Below are 18088 nucleotides of genomic sequence, written 5' to 3'. Positions count from 1 at the left end.
TTTCCAGCTTCAGAAAAATGCAGGAAAAAAAAATCATTTGTTGACTCTTAGGAGTGAATGAGTAAATTAATGACCCGTTTTCCTTAAATGTAAAATAAGGAAAAAGGGTAGATTTTTTGTTTTCTTGTTAGTTAGAGAATATGTGATTCCCAAAGAAGAATAAATCACAAAACAAGACAAGGTGTTGAATATATATATATGTGGGTTTATATTAAAATGATAACACAAATTCCCCTCTAATATTGTTCCGTTGTCAGAAATGCCAATTTATTGATCCTTTGTCCATCTGGTTCCAAGCTTTAGTACTTAAAGATAAGATTCAAGGAGCCAAATGAGGATCAGATGTAAATTTCATCAATGGGGGCAAATGTTCCTAAATGTTAAGGGTGTCCATATAAGGCAGAATTAGGGAACAGAGCTGAGACTTAAAGCAGTCTGGAAAGCTCCCTAAATACTGAATTTTGACCTATAACTTGCCTGTATGAGAAGTAGGTTCCTCAAATCAGATTCCAAAAATCACAACCCAGGCAACCTCACCACACACATTATCACTGGAAAAACAGAGAACTATGGACGTATAGACCTCTGAGTATGCTATTTACCAGTATGGAAGGACTAGAGGGGGTCTTTGATTCTTTTATAGATACAATCCCTACCTCTCCTAATCACTAGGAGAGATAGAAATAGAACGAGAATCATTTAATGCTTTTAACAATAACAAATAGTACCACATACAATATTGCTCAAGATATTATATTCTTATGAGGTTTTTTATTCTTCCTTGGGTAAATACCCATTAAAAGAGGGGCAGGAGACTAAAAGAGTTCCCTAGTTTTTCTGTTTGTTTGTTTCTCTGTTTGTTTTTTTGTGTGTGACAGAGACAGAGAGAGACAGAAAGAAGGACATATAGGGGCAGACAGGAAGGGAGAAAGATGAGAAGCATCAATTCTTCATTGTGGCATCTTAGTTGTTCATTGATTGCTTTCTCATATGTGCCTTGACCAGGGGGCTACAGCAGAGCGAGTGACTCCTTGCTCAAGCCAACTACCTTGGGCTTAAGCTAGTGAGCCCTGCTCAAACCAGATGAGACTGTGTGCTCAAGCTGGTGACCTCGGGGTTTCAAACCTGGGTCCTCTGCATCCCAGTGTGACGCTCTATCCACTGCGCCACTGCCTGGTCAGGCAAGAGATCCCTATTAATACTGCCCTTGCTTGGGGAGGGGACCAGAAAGATCTGTACTAGATACAAAAAAGTAAGATAGCGAAATAAGATGTTCTTCTTATAAAGACTCAGTAAGTCAGGTGTTTGGAGTTGTTTCTCAATATTAGTAATAGTCACAGCAATGTGAGTTACAAGTGACAGAAAATCAATAGAACTTATTTTGGCAAGAAAATTAATATATTGGAAGAATAAGAGGGTATAACTTGTAACAGGAGAGAAGGTTGAACACTTAACAGAAAGAAGGAAAGGAACAAATAGATTAGGATGCCACTAGAACTTATTGTATCCATCTGTCACATCTGGCACTCTCAGGAGAGCACACCTTGTGCGTGCACATGTCTGTTTCACTTCAGACCACTTGACAGGGTCTGGAGTTGTCATTGACAGGGCGTGAGCCTCACATTCAAGTTAAGGACTTTCTATCCCTCAGTTCATTTAGAAGACAGAAAATTTTTAGATGTTTATTGTATTGATTTTAGAGAGAGAGGAGAAGGAGAGAACGACAGGAACATCAATCTATTGCTGTATGTTCCTTGACCCAAGATCAAACAGGCAACTTATGTGCTTCGGGACAATGTTCTAACAAACTGAGCTGTCTGGCAGGGCTAGAAAACAAACCTTGTAAATAAATTCTTGTTGACCCAGGTTTGGCCAGTGACAGGAGAGAATATAATATGAACCAAAGTAGAATTGTCTCGGGAACCACATGGTTGAGCCAGAGCAAGGAGTGTGGGGTTATGAGTAGAAATTATCTACTGTTTGTATGTGGGTGGTCAGCTTGAGGAACAGACTTATTAGAGGTCAGAACAGAATTGTTTTTTGTGTAGCATTGATGTCTAGTTCATGAGTATGTATATTTCTGCAATTAAACAAATAAAAGTGAGAAAAATATTAAAACAAAAGTTGAATTAAAAGTGAGATTGTTCACCTGAAAATAAGTTTTCAAGTAATAGCAATGGCAGATTTTATTTTATTATACTCTTTTGGTGGCATGTGCTAATTCATTAGTTATTTATTATTAATCTCAGATTATGGAAACAAGACTATGTAAATAGTTTTTATTTTTTCCAGTATCTGAATGCCCTTAGGACACTTGGAACTATTCTATTAAGAGAATGTTGGTAGGATGTAAAAACATTCTTCCACTATCGAAGCCCTAAATGCCACATATTTTTTCCCCTTAGTTCCCTCTAAGAAGTATGCATTTGACTAACTCTTGACCTACCTCAAAAAAAAAAAATCACAAGCTTCTGAGCCAAGGATTAGGGGCAGCTGACAACAGAAGCAGAAACACCCAGCTCTTAGGGCACCAGGAGAAACTACGGCAATGGTCACTTTGATGGACAATCCCTGGGCTGTGATATTGTCTCTGATCCTTGCTGCCCTCTCGTTTTCTTTATTCCTGCTTATTTTCTGAGCCTGCTTTTCCAGCCTTCCACACATTTTGGCATTAACCAAAATTCATATAATAAACTCTTTTTCTGCTTAAATGAGTCAGAATTGATTTTTGATGTTTGTGACCTAGACCTTTGCATGGTAAACAAAAAGAACTCAATATGTCTTAAGAACTATAGCCCTTTAAGAATAAATTGCATATGATGATAAAACCTCTTGGAATTTATTGTGTACTTCAATGAGAAAATAGGGTAAGATTTATATATAGTTTGTCAGAAATATAGTTCTGTATAAAGTATACCAGCATTTTGTCTTTGTGATTGCTATCAAAGTCATTCCTAGAATATAAGAAGAAACTTATTAGTCTAGACTTCCAGTCTTTAAACATTTTATAGGAGATGATTGATTGATTTTATGTGTAGCTTATGAGTTAGTTGATAATTGTCTCACCAACTGAGTAAAGCTCTAGAAATATTTTCTTTCTCTTTCATTGTTAATGGATAACACAGCCTGTGTTTACAAATTTAAGTATAACAGAGTAGAAGCACCAAAGAAGTACTAATACTAAAAATTATGGAAAGTGAAAAGCTGGAACTCTAGTGACTACAATATCCAAGTAGGTCACATTATTATTTGGTACGGACCTTAATCAGATCAAAAGAGCTTAAAACAAGCCTTCTACTCTAAGCCTTCCAGGAACTCTTTAATAAATGCAAGGGATTATTGCCCTGATTTCAACCTCATCTCAAATTGTTGTCCAGAGCCACACTGTTCAATTTCAGATTGTAATTTTCTAACTAATAGTTACAAAGACATTTTACTAACTATATCTGCTCAGTAGCAAATGTCTGCCCTTTATTTAATTCATAGATACCTCATGATAAATTTCCAGGCAAATAGAACTTCTGATTCAATTCTAAATTTATATGCAGATATGCTTAATATTAATCATGTGTTCCAAAAAGGTGAATAAAACTTTGTCGTAAACGAAATTACATTTAAAAGGTGTAAAAAGGCTTTGTAATTTATTATTTTTAAAGAATTGATTCATGTCTTAATATCAACATTGTTTAATTTTGTATAGTAGTTTTCAGTATTAGCAATTTTAATTTTATAGTTATAAGCAAATAAAATGCATTAACTTTAATTTGGATATCTGGATTTATGTGATAAAAACATGATATCGAAGCAATAGGAAATAAAGCAAATATGTTTATAAGCGTGCTTTAGAAATCCAAGAGAATACATAAGAAGTTATACATAATGTAAACCATGAAAAGGGAAAACAAAGAAACAATTTTAAAAAGAAATTACTATGTGCACTTCTTAAAAAACATAAAAGACGCTAGGGTTTAATTGGCACATGTCATATAGCTAGTAATTAGAACCTTCATAGAGACACATTTTTTTTTCCCCTCATTCAGTCTCATTCATTTAATGTTTATCTTAGGCACATAAAGAAGTTTATAGACTAACATAATTAATATACTAACCTATTGTGGGTAATGTTTTTAGAGGCTCATATACTATTGTGAGAGTAACAGAGATAACAAAATGAGGCCTTCATAACCTACAGGGACACGCAAGCATATAACACAAATACAGAGAAGAGGGCAATTGTCATGACTGCGGCAATTAAAGAAGGTGCTGCTACCATAAAACTAACAGAGCCTGAAAGTTCCAAAATGGAACATTAGTGTGTCAGTGTGCATATTTTATTTTTGTTTTTAATTTACTGTGCTGACATGGTTTTATCTTACCTATGCGACAGCATGGATGAACCTGGAGATTATTATGCAAAGTGAAATAAACCAGGCAGAGACAGAAAACAATTTTTTTATTAATTGATTTGAGAAAGAGAGAGAGAGAAACATTGACCTGTTTTTCCACCTATTTATGCATTAATTGGTTGACTTTTGAATGTGCTCAGACCAGGGATCAAACTCACAACCTTGGTGTATTGAACAACACTCGAACCAACTGAACTACTCATCAAGGGTGAGACAACAATTTTTAATGAGAATTAAATGTAACTTAACTCCTGTGAAAATTATTCCTCCTTTAGGATGCTAAAGTCTAGAGGGCATTTAGTACATATTTTTTTTAATTCATTTTAGAAAGTAGAGGGAGAGACAGAGAGAGAGAGACAGAGAGAGAGGAGAGACAGAGAGAGAGAATGGGGGGAGGAGCTGGAGGCATCAACTCCCATATGTGCCTTGACCAGGCAAGTCCAGGGTTTCGAACCGGCGACCTCAGCATTTCCAGGTCGATGTTTTATCCACTGTGCCACCACAGGTCAGGCAGTACATACTTAATGAATAAATATATAGATGAATTAAATAATTTAAAAATAATAATCTTGCCTGACTGGTGTGGTGCAGTGGATAGAACATCGACCTGGGATGCTGAAGTCCCAGGTTTGAAACCTGGAGGTTGCAGGCTTGGTCACTGCCAAATGACCCTGGCCTGAGAATGAGATCATCAACATGATCCAATGGTCATTGGCTTAAGCCCAAAGGTTGCTGGTGTGAACCCCAGGTTGCTGGCTTGACCTCTAGTTTGTTGGCTTGAGCAAGGGGTGTGGACAAATCCTGCCGAGGGTGAGGACGATTGAGACACAAAGACCCGACTTTGCAGACCAGGTTCAGTGACGCAGATCCACTTTATTCAGGAAGTACACAAGCTTATATAGATGGGTTCAACCTATAGGGTGTTACAGTGTGTTCCTCAAAGCCAATGATTGAAAAGATCAGGGAGCTGCGTGGTTGGTGCTAAGTCACTTCCTTATAGCGGGCGAGCTTCTTTCCTGGGTATGCCCAGGAGGCTCTGAGAGCTGGAGTATTCTCACAGCATTGCATCAGCCACAGCTGCTAGGAATGTGCTCTGCACGCCACCCACAAAGGGGTCACTTGCTTGGCTGGATATAACCCCACCCCCATCTCCATCAAGGCACTTATGAGAAGAAACCATATGTGCCAACGTAAGTGCCACAACTATGAGTTGATGCTTCTTATCTCTCTTCATTTCTGTCTCTCTCTTTTGCAAAATAATAATAACAATCTTGATTCCAATGTATGTATCACCAATTATTTCTAAACACTCCTTAAATTTTTAAATCTTTTTTTAATGTATTAAAATCTTTCCTAGAGTTCTCCAAAGAGCTTTCTCTCTCTACCATGTGAGGACACAGCAATAAATCAACCATCTGCAATTCAAGAATAGAGCTCTCACCATAGACTGACTTGCGTGGATCCTTGATCTTAGACTTCTTATCTCCCAAACATTGATAAAGTAAATTTTGGTTGTTTACATCAACATATATAGATATAGACTTAAACCAACTCCTTTTTGTTAAGTGAATTCACTCATTTGAGGGCTTTATGTTTTCAAAAATAAGTCTGCTCCTTTCTCTCTTTTTTGTCTTTTGTTTTATGGGTTTTTGCTTCTAAAATTACTTTTTCTTGTTGTGGCTGTTTGTTTTCAAAAAAAGAGTGGAGCTCTGACCAGGTAGCTCAGTTGGTTAGAGCATTGTCCCAATATACTAAGGTTGTGGGTTCAATCCTTGGTCAAGGCACATACAAATATCAAGCACTGAATGCATGGGTGAGTGGAGCAACGAATCTACATATCTCTCTCTTTCTTTTCCTCTATCTCTAAAAGCAATAGTAATAATTTTTTAAAAAGATGGAACTAAATATACATGCTCAATTTAACATCTCTAAGCAAAAGGTAACTCATTTTAATACTTTTTAAAGTGAAATTATACTTGATTCAGCTCTGATTTTGTGAATAAAATGAAGAATAGAGTGAACCTATTTTCGTAGGCTCTAAACAAAACTTGGGTTTACATCAGTGGTCCCAACCCCCGGGCCGCGGACTGATACCAGTCCATGGGCCATTTGGTACTGATCCACAGAGAAAGAATAAATAACTTACATTATTTCAGTTTTAATTATATTTAAGTCTGAATGATGTTTTATTTTTAAAAAATGACCAGATTCCCTCTGTTACATCCGAATAAGACTCACTCTTGATGCTTGCCTCGGTCACGTGATAAATTTATCCATCCCACCCTAAAGGCCGGTCCATGAAAATATTTTCTGACATTAAACCGGTCCATGGCCCAAAAAAGATTGGGGACCACTGGTTTACATAATCTAAGGAAAATGTTCTGATCTTGTTTTTAGTCATTATGTCTGTTGTTCTCATGATCCTTGATCAGGTTCACAAGGTTCACTCAAAAAAAGAATGGTCCACAGTCTGCATTCATCTATCTGAGACAAACTTGTTCATGGATTGTTCAAACATTTACACAGACATCTTTATTTCAAGCTCTTACCACTTAGAGATGCTTGATATGAGCTGGGCCTGCCATTCATGGAAGCATTATTATTCCTGCTGCCTTTTCATTGGACCCATGTATCCCAGCTCTCTTCTTGCCTTTGAGAAGTCACTTATGACACCAATTTCCAACTTGGGCAATTTAGTCTAATCACTTTCAAAGGTCTAATGAGAATGGCTGTTAGTGAAGATGATCCAACTAGGAAACATGTTTATGATGTATTATTTATTGCCCCATAGATGGGTAAGATGACTGCATTTTGTCAGGCAGGACAATACCAGACATTCTAAAATTTACTGCACAGTTCCACAAAATTAATGATTAGTTGCATACTTTATGATTTTCAAGTACCTTGACAGATTTTTATACAGGTGAATACTTTAATGAAGTTATCTGATCATATGATCTAACCCTGTTTATATATTAACAAAAACTAATTTTTCAAGATTTTAATATGAAATAAGTATTTTTTGCATTCAACCTTATGTATAATATATTGATAGAAGACTGGATTTGTTATTCAGAACTTTTCTAAGAGTTACCATATTTCCAATGAAAAATTTCCAGCACTTCTTTCAGTACTTTTGTGGTCAATGTAACACTCTTACATTAGTCTGTGTTAGTGGTTTTAACCACTGATTATTCATGACATCTTCTAAAAAAATTTTATTCTCCATTTATTTTAATTTTTTAAATTGAAGTATATCTACATGTTTATTTGGTTTATATTATTTATGAATCTTATATCAGGATAGTAGTTGGGGGGTCGGTAAAAATATTTTTAAGTGTATTATGTTCCTGATAGTCTTGAGAATCCAAAGGTTATCAGTCAAAAGGAACCTCAAGGGTAGAAAGCTTTATATAGCCTCTTTGAATATAGATATGGTTCATTATTTATAAGAGACTGACAGCAGAGAAACAAGACAGGTAATTTCTTAATATGATTCTGCCTCATTAAATTGCTAATAATTACACTGCTATATGACTTAAAGGCACATGTCTTTTAAAAGTATCATTGCCCTGGCCAGAGAGCTCAGTTGGTTAGAGCAGTATTCTAATGCATGTAGATTGCTGGTTCCATCCCCATCAGAGCACATATAGAAACAGATTGATGTCTCTCTCTCATCCATACTCTCTCTCTAAAATCAATACATTAAAAAAAACTATCCTTTATTTTGCTTCAGCCAAAATTTATTGAACATATATACCAGATAGTTGCATAATGGTATTTTTTAAATATTTATATTTTTTTATGAATACACTATAAATTCTTCTCTCTTTTCTTCTTCTTTCCCTCCATTCCTTTCTCACTTTTTTAAAATTTATTTTGTAAAATCTGCAAGGAGGGCATGAATACATTCTGCTTTTTTTAAAAAAGTAATAAAAACTTTAGAGATGGAAAAAAATTCTCTTTTAACATCCCCTTTCTCTACATTTCTATCTTTGTATCACCAGATAAGTACTGTGCTATTTTCAATGTTTACATACATATATGTACCAGTAAGATATATATGTGTGTTTATAGTAGGGGAGAGTATGATGTGTTTATGTATGTGGGGGGTGTGAACATATTACTTAAAAATTTATTTTATTATAAGTACTTTATATAATTTTTTAATTGAAAGATACAACATAGTTTCATTTGTGTAAGTGTCCGTAGTTCTTTCCTATACTTTTTCCCTGCTGTGTGATATTTCACAGCATTAAAATATTTGTCTTCTGCCTGTCCAGGTGGTGGGACAGTGGACAGAACATTGAATTATGATGCAGATGACCCAGGTCTAAAGTCCTGAGGTCACTGGCTTGAGTGTGGGCTCACCAGCTTGAGCACAGAGTCGCTGGCTTGAGCATGGGATCATAGACATGACCCCATGGTCTCTGGCTTGAGTCCAAAGGTTACTGGTTTGAAGCGCAAGGTCACTGGCTTGAGCCTAAGGTGATTGGCTTGAGCAAGGAGTCACTGGCTCTGCTGTATCATCCCCACCCTAGTCAAAGTATATATGAGAAAGCAATCAGTGAACAACTAAGGAGCTGCAACAAAAGATTGATGTTTCTCATCTCTCTCCCTTTCTATCTGTCTGTCCCTAATCTCTCCCCCTCTCTATCTCTCTCTCTGTCGCACACACAAAAATCTGTCTTCTAAGCCCTGGTTGGGGTGCTCAGTGGATAAAAAGCATCCTCCCAGTGCATTGTGGTGTGTGTTCTATCTCTGATCAGAGCATACATGAGAAGCAATAGATGAGTGCACTATTGAATAGACTAACTAAGTGGAAAGATGAGTGGATGCCCCCTTCTCAAATCAGTGGAAAACTAAAAAGAAAAAAGAAATCAATCTTCAAAGATTATTTGGATTAAAGATACAATGAGTGTAGAGAAAAAAAAAGAAAAAAATGGCAGTTATGTTCACTTGCCTATTTATATATTTATATGATATGTAACAACATTGTGGCCTAAACTTCTCTTTAGAAATAATTATCCATAATATTCTTTAAGTTTATCATCATAGAAATCTCAGATTACCAGGACACAATTTCCTATAATTTAGAACCCTGCCCTTTACCTACAAACCCAATCAGATACATTTGTCTCTGGAAAATAGTCCTTCTGACATCTTCAGGAACCAAAGTTAGGGTACTAATGAGCTTCTTTGAACAAAAAGCAAGCTATGCTTAGGAGAGTTTGTGTGTTTCTTATTGAAAGAAAATAGATAATCCTAGATAGATCCTAAATTGGAGAAGAAGTGTTATCAGTTCATCGCATTGTCCATTATCTAATTTAATTGGAAATTCATTTCACTTTCACTTAACATAAATCAGAACTGTTATTAATTCTGAATAAAAAAATAAACAAATAATAAAATAAGATTTTTTTTTCTATTTCTGGGAAAATCTTCAGCGGTCTCACTTAGCTCTTTATTACTTTAATTTCTAAGACTATGGGATCAAAATTATAGAAGCCAAGAACAGAGGTTTAAAAAGAAAATAAGTGAGGTTTGCATGTTTTCACCTTTGTTATCTAAATAGGAACATTAGTAGATTTTTAAAGCAAAACTTGCTCTAAAGAAACCCAGTGATTCAACAGTCATGAGATGTTTTGCAAATCTTTATCTTAAGTCTCAGCAAGATGGAACTTCATTAATTTATTCAGCCTTCTGACATGGTAATCTGAATAGTATTATTCATAATAATGGAATTTTACTTTCTTAATTTATCTTCCAAGACTTACTCTGTCTTTATTCTGTCTCCAAAGCTTTTACCATGGTGATTATCTATTGCAGGAGTAAAGCCACAAGTATTCATGAGGAGGGAAATTTTTTCGTGATTTTAGCTGCTTATGTTTCATCAGCCTTTTGGTGCTTCTATTAACTCTAATATATTACCAGGAGTCCTTTCCCCTTCTTGTTCTATTTGTCAAAATGTAAACCATGATCAGCACATATAACCTTTCTTCATGGAGAAAGTTCATTTAAAGTAAAATAGGTAAAAATGAATAGTAATTCAGTAGAAATTTAGCCATCAGTATTTCTAAGCTAGAAAAAATTAATTTTAAAAAGAAAGTAGGATGTTCTTTTTCAACAGATGTCTTAGTAAATGGCCAACATCTAACATGCTTTTCCTTATTAACATTTCTTATTTCTGAGGGAAAAATTAGTAACATGACATAACTGAATTGAGCAAACTTTTGTGAAATGGACTTCTATTTATTAATGCTAAAAATTTAATAAAAAAATAAAAGTAAGTTGAGTTTCATCTTTATAACCTCACTATTTTAAAAAGTGAATTCTTTGTAGCCAGAGTAACATCACATTAATAAATACTTATAATAATATGAAATTATATATAAATATTTCCTCAGTATTTTCTGTAATATTAAAATTTCTTAATGCTTATTTTGTTTACCTTCCAACTGAATGACTGTATATACACACAATTATATATTTTATACTTACAAATATTTATTTACATACATAAGTAGAGAAAGCTTAAAAAATTAGTATTTTGTGTTGCTGTGAAAAGATTCAGCTCTTGAAATTTTTCATTTATAGCTTATACTATCTTTATTGTAAGTTGTTACCTAGTTTTATAATTTGTAAAAAAAATTGTATTCATTTACCAATATCATTAAAAACACCATTGTTGAGCTCCAATTACATGTCAGAACTATGGACTCACAGTACAATCACCCATTTCTCTAAAGTTTGATATATCTGGGGAAGATAAATATTAAACAAATAAATCTCATGAATCTTATAACATTACATGAAAAATCAAACCTGTTTGTCTCTGATTTGTAAAATGCCTATTTAAATTAATAATAGAGAAAGTTTGAAAACTAGTAAGTGAAAATGTATATGCAAAGCAAAGAACAATTAAAAATTAACCAAAAGTTGAACCAGCAATATTAATGTCAGATCAAATAGATTTTAGGAAAAATACTAAATAATTAATTAATTTAGCTGATATTTACTGAACACTTACAATAGGCAGGCTGTTGTACAAAATAGACAAAAAAAAGTGATAAATACATGATTTAAATCGACAATATGGTAAATGACAGTAACTACTATAAAAAAAAGTCAGGAAAAGAGGAGTTATATAGCAAATTCTAAGGTTCTGATGAACTTGAAATTTTAAATATGGTGGCTAAGAAGGCTGCACTGAAAAGGGAATATTTAAGGAAAAGATATGAAGGAAGAAAATTGAAAAACTTGATTTGTGTTTCAGAAGAAAGCATTTTAGGCAGGGGAAAAACCAAATGCAAAGGTCATATACTGAAGAACTTACCTGGAACATTGGAATAAAATAAAAAGTTCTAATATGTTTGATGCTGACAGAGCAAAGAAGACAGCATTGATAATTACAAAAAAGGAATCAACTTAAGCCTAAAGATCTCAACCAAAACAAGCGATTTGTAGAGTGTATTTTTATGATTGGCCCAACATATGTCATTGCCCTCCTCAATTTGGGGGCAGCAATGCATTTTTAAAGAGATTTATCCATTTTTCTACTTATATAGTGGGTCCTTATTCATCTAAACATTATGTTTCAATGCTCTAGTCATGCTGCAACACATAGATTTAACTTACATCTTATCTATTACCCTTGTGATTGTCACCTACATTGCCTCCAACTTTGCTAGAATAACATTAATGTGAACATCTTTTAACGTATCTTCTTGTACACTTGTTCAAAGGTTTCCCTTGGATTCAAAATTATAAAACAACAAAGCATGTGCAAATTAATTGCGAAAAGTACTTTTTGACCATGCTTCAAAAGGGGCTTTGCAAATTAACATCTCACCAGCCAGCTTCATTCTCACACAACTTTCTAGTTTTATTCTAAATAATAGTTGTAATTAACCTTTTGATGTTATGATTGTGACCTCTCTTTGTTTGGTCTATATTTCTTTGTCTCTCCAGCATCCCTTTGTCGGTATTTTTATTTGTTTTATCATGTCCCTTTCAGGAATATTTTTATGGTAAACTAGCAAACTGATTGTGAAATTCCAGAAATTTCCAGCCACACGTGTATTCTTGCTGTTTCTTGATCATGCCAGACATGAAGCGTGGTTCAAAAACTGCAATAAGTAGCAATTGTCACAATTAATAATCCGTCAGCAGTGATCATTTACCATGGTTGTGTAACTATAAGTTAGGCAGTGGGCTAGTTAGAAATCCTGGCTCTCTAGAAAGTAGCTGCATCCTTCTCTTTTTTTTATTTTTTATTCACAAGGTATTATGTTAGAGTGCAGAAGAGAGTAATGCTAAATTGAGAATATATTTAAATAGCTCTGAATATAAATCCAAAAGTTAACTACTCGCAGTTAATTTTGATATTGTAATCACTCTTCCTGGAAAAATCCCTCTCAAATTATAGCAACAATTATGTCATGTTAAAGTTTTTTTCTATTGAATGAAAGACCAAACTTATAATACTATTTTGGATGCTGTTCTTGATGACTACCCACTTTTAGTATATAATGAGTACATGACCTGATTATTTGAATGCCAACTCAACTCTAGAATCTTTGTTCCATTGTCAGTTTCATTTCTTCACTAAAGTTTGAGGAAAAGATGCCTTTTTCCTGGTATTTATGCATTCCTTGCTAAAATTTTTCTAGAGAATTAGAATATCTAAAATTGATGGCTGCCTCTGGCATCACAATGCACTATTCACAAGCTGCCACCAACCTCTGGGATATATTGCTGTTGCTTCAAAAGTGTTCTAAGTAGAACACCAATGGGATGGTTTGAAATTTTGTAAGTTTGAACAAGAGACCATTTTAGGAAGCTTCTGATGAAAACATTTAATTAATTTGTTTTAATGACTTTTGTTTGAGTTTCTACTTTGGAAAAGAAAAATTGTAAACCCAAGCCAATTGAGATGAGTTTTTAAGGACACATTTTACCAGTGTGTAATATATGTTCAAACTAGCAAACTAAAGTAAAATCCATTTACAACATCTAGGGTAGTTATATACCTTTGATTCAAACATTTATCTTCTAGCTAATGAGAATAAATGCAATGTTTCTAATGTAAGATACTTATGTGGTGTTTTGTTTGTTTGTTTGTTTTTTCATTCAATGAGAGGATGGGAAGCAGAGACAGACTCTGCATGCACCCAGACTGGGATCCACCGGACATGCCCACCAGGGGGCATTGTTCTGTTACTCAACAACTTAGCTGTTCTCAGCCCTTGAGGTGGAGGCCATGGAGCAATCCTCAGCACCTGGGGCCAACTCGCTTCAATCAACCCATGGCTACAGGAGGGGAAGAGAGAGACAGAAAGAGAGAGAAGTGAGAGGGGGAGGGGCAGAGAAGCAGATGCGCACCTCTCTTGTGTGCCCTGACTGGGAATCAAATGTATGGCATTCACAGGCTGGGCTGACACTCTGCCACCCTGGCACTCCTGAGTGTACTGGCCAGGGACCACTTATGTTTTATATCTTAAAAATGTTATAAAGAGATTCCTCAGTGTCTGTAAATGTCAATGCTAAAGAAGTTTGAGACAAGGTAGAATTACTTTATGCTTTGTGGTTTGTTTTTTTTTTCTTATTTTGACAAAAATTCTCAGTGTTTAATCTTTTGTGTATCTTATTAAGTCCTAAGTGCTCTCTCTCTCCAATACTGGCACATCATATTTATTTATCTCACAAGTATTTATTGAATAACTATTATGTGACAATAAAACATTCTGACACTTGTAATATTTCAATAAAAATTGATAATGAATTGCACAAGTTTAGCAAGCCTCTTAGTCAAAAATTTTAAATTTAGGGAAGTTGTTGCCCTTACATTTGGAACTGGAGCAGCAGATACCTACTGTGTAGTGGTCAGTATAAAATATCTGAACTGTGTAATTCTATGAGAAGAACTATATTGTTATAGTATAGGAAGATGGAAGTTGATGATATACCTTTATTTATTTTAACTTATTTATTTGAACATTGGCAAATTATCTCAGTAAGCTATAAAAATGATATTAATTGTGACCAGAGCACACCTGTCTGTATAAGAGGAATTCATTTTCATTGTCACAAATTTTTAGACTGCCAACAATCAACTGTGTGTTATGTGCCAGGAAACCACACTATTCTCAAAGACAAATGAAATAAGGAGTGATTTTATTTACACAAGTACCTCACACAAAGCCATTGTTTTGTATGCATTCCTACCGCACATAGGATACACATTCTGTGTAAGTATTGGTTATCTGTAAATGTGTAGATGTTATCTCCTTAACCCATATTGTAACTGACTTTTCTGGTGTGATTTCAGTTTTTAATTTCTTAACACAAAGTAAAGTGAAATCACTTGCTAAGTTAAAAATAAATTAGCTCATTCTTTTATCTTACTATTATATTGGCCTCACCTGTGGTGGTGCAGTGGATAAAGCATCAATCTGGAAAGCTCAGGTCGCCAGTTCGAAACCCTGGGCTTGCCTGGTCAAGGCACATATGGGAGTTGAGGCTTCCTGTCACTTCACCCTTTCTCTCTCTCTTTCTCTCTTCCTCTCTCTCTCTCTGCTCTCTAAAATGAATAACTAAATCTTTAAAAATAAAAAAATTAAAAATATTATATTGAATTTCACAATAAAATAAGTAGACAGACAGAGTTGGTGTTTACTGCCATCCAAACAAATCTTTGTTTTCACAATCCTTACTTACAATTTTTCTATACTCTTTTGGAAGTTATTCTTTAATTTTATGTTATAGTTCATAGAAAGTTTTCTGATATTATCTCATGGACTGGTGTACCTTAAAGTACCATAGGATAATTATTTGGTGAAATCAATCAAAGCTTAAGTTCTTTGGCTATACTTTGTCTGGGACATCTTCTGCAAAGTCATTATACTAATCTGCAATGTCACTAACAATTAAGATTATGGAGATTGCCCAATTTTGAAGTTAATATGATGTGAGCTTGTAGGTCTCCTAACGGCTCTATGTTCTTTATCACATCACTTCTTTGAATTTTAAAGACATCCTATTCAAAATGAAAGGATTGAAATAATCTCCACAGTCTTGTTTTATTCCCATTTAATGCTTGTAAGATGATGATACAGGAGCTGACACTAATAACTCAGAATCGTGAGGGCTCAATGTACTCTGATGAATGGCCACCTCAAAATGTGGCTAAAGAGCACATTATAGTAAAATAAAGGGTAATATAAGTACATTTAACCATTACAACCTTGAAAGAGTTTAATGTAGATGCTCTAGGTAAATAGAACGGTGGATATTACCTCAATTTTCTTTCTGCTATTCAAGATTGTAATTTCTGTATTTCTTTGACAATAATTTCCATATCTTTACAAATTTTACATACACAAAGGTAGAAACAACTTTACTGATTTGAAACAGAATCATTTTCCTCCTTATTCAAAAGAAAGTCCATGGTCCATCATTCCAATTTTACACTTGTCAGGAGATAATTTACCACACTTGTTTCTCTTTTTATTTCCATATGCAGCAAACCTCCCAAAGTAGATAAATCAATCTATCCCATTTGTCATTTATTACATTCAGAACCAAAATCACTCCACTCCACTAGAAGTCACACAAAAGTATAGATTGGTTCCACTCTAGATTTATGATTACCAAGCACAAATGCAATCTCCACATGCCCCAACAATTCTATATTTCTCTGGTCTATTTGCTCTGTCTTAGCTCAAAACTATTTCAGACAACTCCCTTAAATATCATGACAATTCCTTAGTTTATTTCAGGAAATCATCTTTTCCTACCTAATGTCTGTCTCTGGGACTTTCTGAATTTTATTCTTTCTTTTCTTTTCATGACCTTTACTTTACAGATCATTCAGGTTTTCTTACATATTTAAACTCTTTCTCAATTTGATGCTTTTCTGTAAAGGATCCCTTTGTCCCATGTCCCCCTCAATCAATGTCGTACTTCTTCCTCCATTCACTTTCTTTGTTAGTCAGCTCTCAGGTAATAGACTTAGATCTCTGAACTCCCTTTATCTGTAGGAATATTTCTCTCAAAATTCAGTGAACTATTTTTCAATTGTCAACTTGTTTACTTACACTTCAGCAGTATTTCTGCTAACTCTTTGCTTCTAGCAAGACCCATTTTGCATTCCATAGTCAATATTGCCTATTTTTTCCTCTGCTATTTCTCTATTAAAACTCTTTAAGGCTCAATGCCAGGTTCTCTCCTGTTCTCACACTGTTCTAAATAATCTCAATCACTGTTGGCTCCAAATATAATTTATATTTTAACTTATGGAAAACAAAAATCTATCCTCTATTATACACATTTCTCATTTCCATGTGAATATTTCAAAGGCATATTGATATCATTACCCCCAAAATTAACTCATGAACTTCCACATAAAATCTGAGATTATTCTAAGGTCACTATTTCTTCAATAGCTTCTGCATGTAATTAAAAGCATACTCAGCAGAAAGGTATGAAGTATTCAATTTCTGTCTCATTCAATTAATGGGATACAGAATTAAGACTTTCCTATCTTTGTTTCCCCAGAATTTGCCTATTTTTACTCATCCAAATGTCCCCACTATTGACTAAACTACCATCATCTTTTATTTGGACTACCGCAACAGCCTTGTATGACACACCTTCTATGCACTATAACATAAAATTAAAGAATAACTTCCAAACCCAATTTTCTAAATTGTTACCAGTAAGTTTCTAAAACACAAACATTATTATGCCATATTCTGTTTAATACTTCAATGGGATCCCAGTTTTTAGAATTAAATATTTCTCTCCTTCTTTCTCGCTTTCTCTCTCTCACACATACACACACACACACTATTTTCTGATTTTCTGGTTTTACCTCATATGGTATTGCCACTTGTTTTCCTTCCCCAGCACCACTAGACTTCCTTCAGTTCCCCAAGTATGCCATGCTTTGTCTAATGCAGTAAGACCTTGATACATCGAAAATGACTTTGCATGTGCTATTGCCTCTGCCTGGAAGACTCTCCACTCTCCTCCCAGACACACACAGTTTTTCTGAGGTAACATTACTCTTTAAGACTACTCAACAATGACTTCTTCCAGGTCATGTTCCACACTTCTCACTAATCAGATCTTTTTTTGAGACTGTCTATTTTGTTCTTCATCAAGCCTGACACAAAATCTATTTTATCATTGTATAAAAGACTGAAAGAAAAATATTAAGTTTTGGAAGTACTAAAATAAAAGTTTGTATAATATGTATTACCATGTCTTATAGACTGAATATTTATGATCTCCTCAAATTCATATGTTGAAATTCTGTTAACTAATGTGATGGTATTAAGATGTGGAACCTTTGAAAGGTAATTAGATTATAAGGGTGGAGCCCTCATGAATGAGATTAGGGTCCTATTAAAGAAGAGAGACAAGAGAGAGATCATCTCTGCCTCAGCCATGTGAAAGACACAGTGAGAAGACAGCCATTTGGAAACCAGGAAAAATGCTCTTAACAGACACTGAATTGGCTGGTCCTTGATCTTTGGCCTTTCAGCCTCCAGAAATGTGAGAAATAAATGGTTGTTGTTTAAGCCACTCTGTCTATGATTTTTTGTTATAGCCATTTAAACTGAATAAGACACCAAGTAAATGTAGCAATGTTCACATAAGAAAGAAATCTAAGTGAG

Source organism: Saccopteryx leptura, chromosome 1 (assembly GCF_036850995.1).
Source record: "Saccopteryx leptura isolate mSacLep1 chromosome 1, mSacLep1_pri_phased_curated, whole genome shotgun sequence".
In the NCBI taxonomy this organism is placed as follows: domain Eukaryota; kingdom Metazoa; phylum Chordata; class Mammalia; order Chiroptera; family Emballonuridae; genus Saccopteryx; species Saccopteryx leptura.
This window is presented reverse-complemented; position numbering follows the sequence as displayed.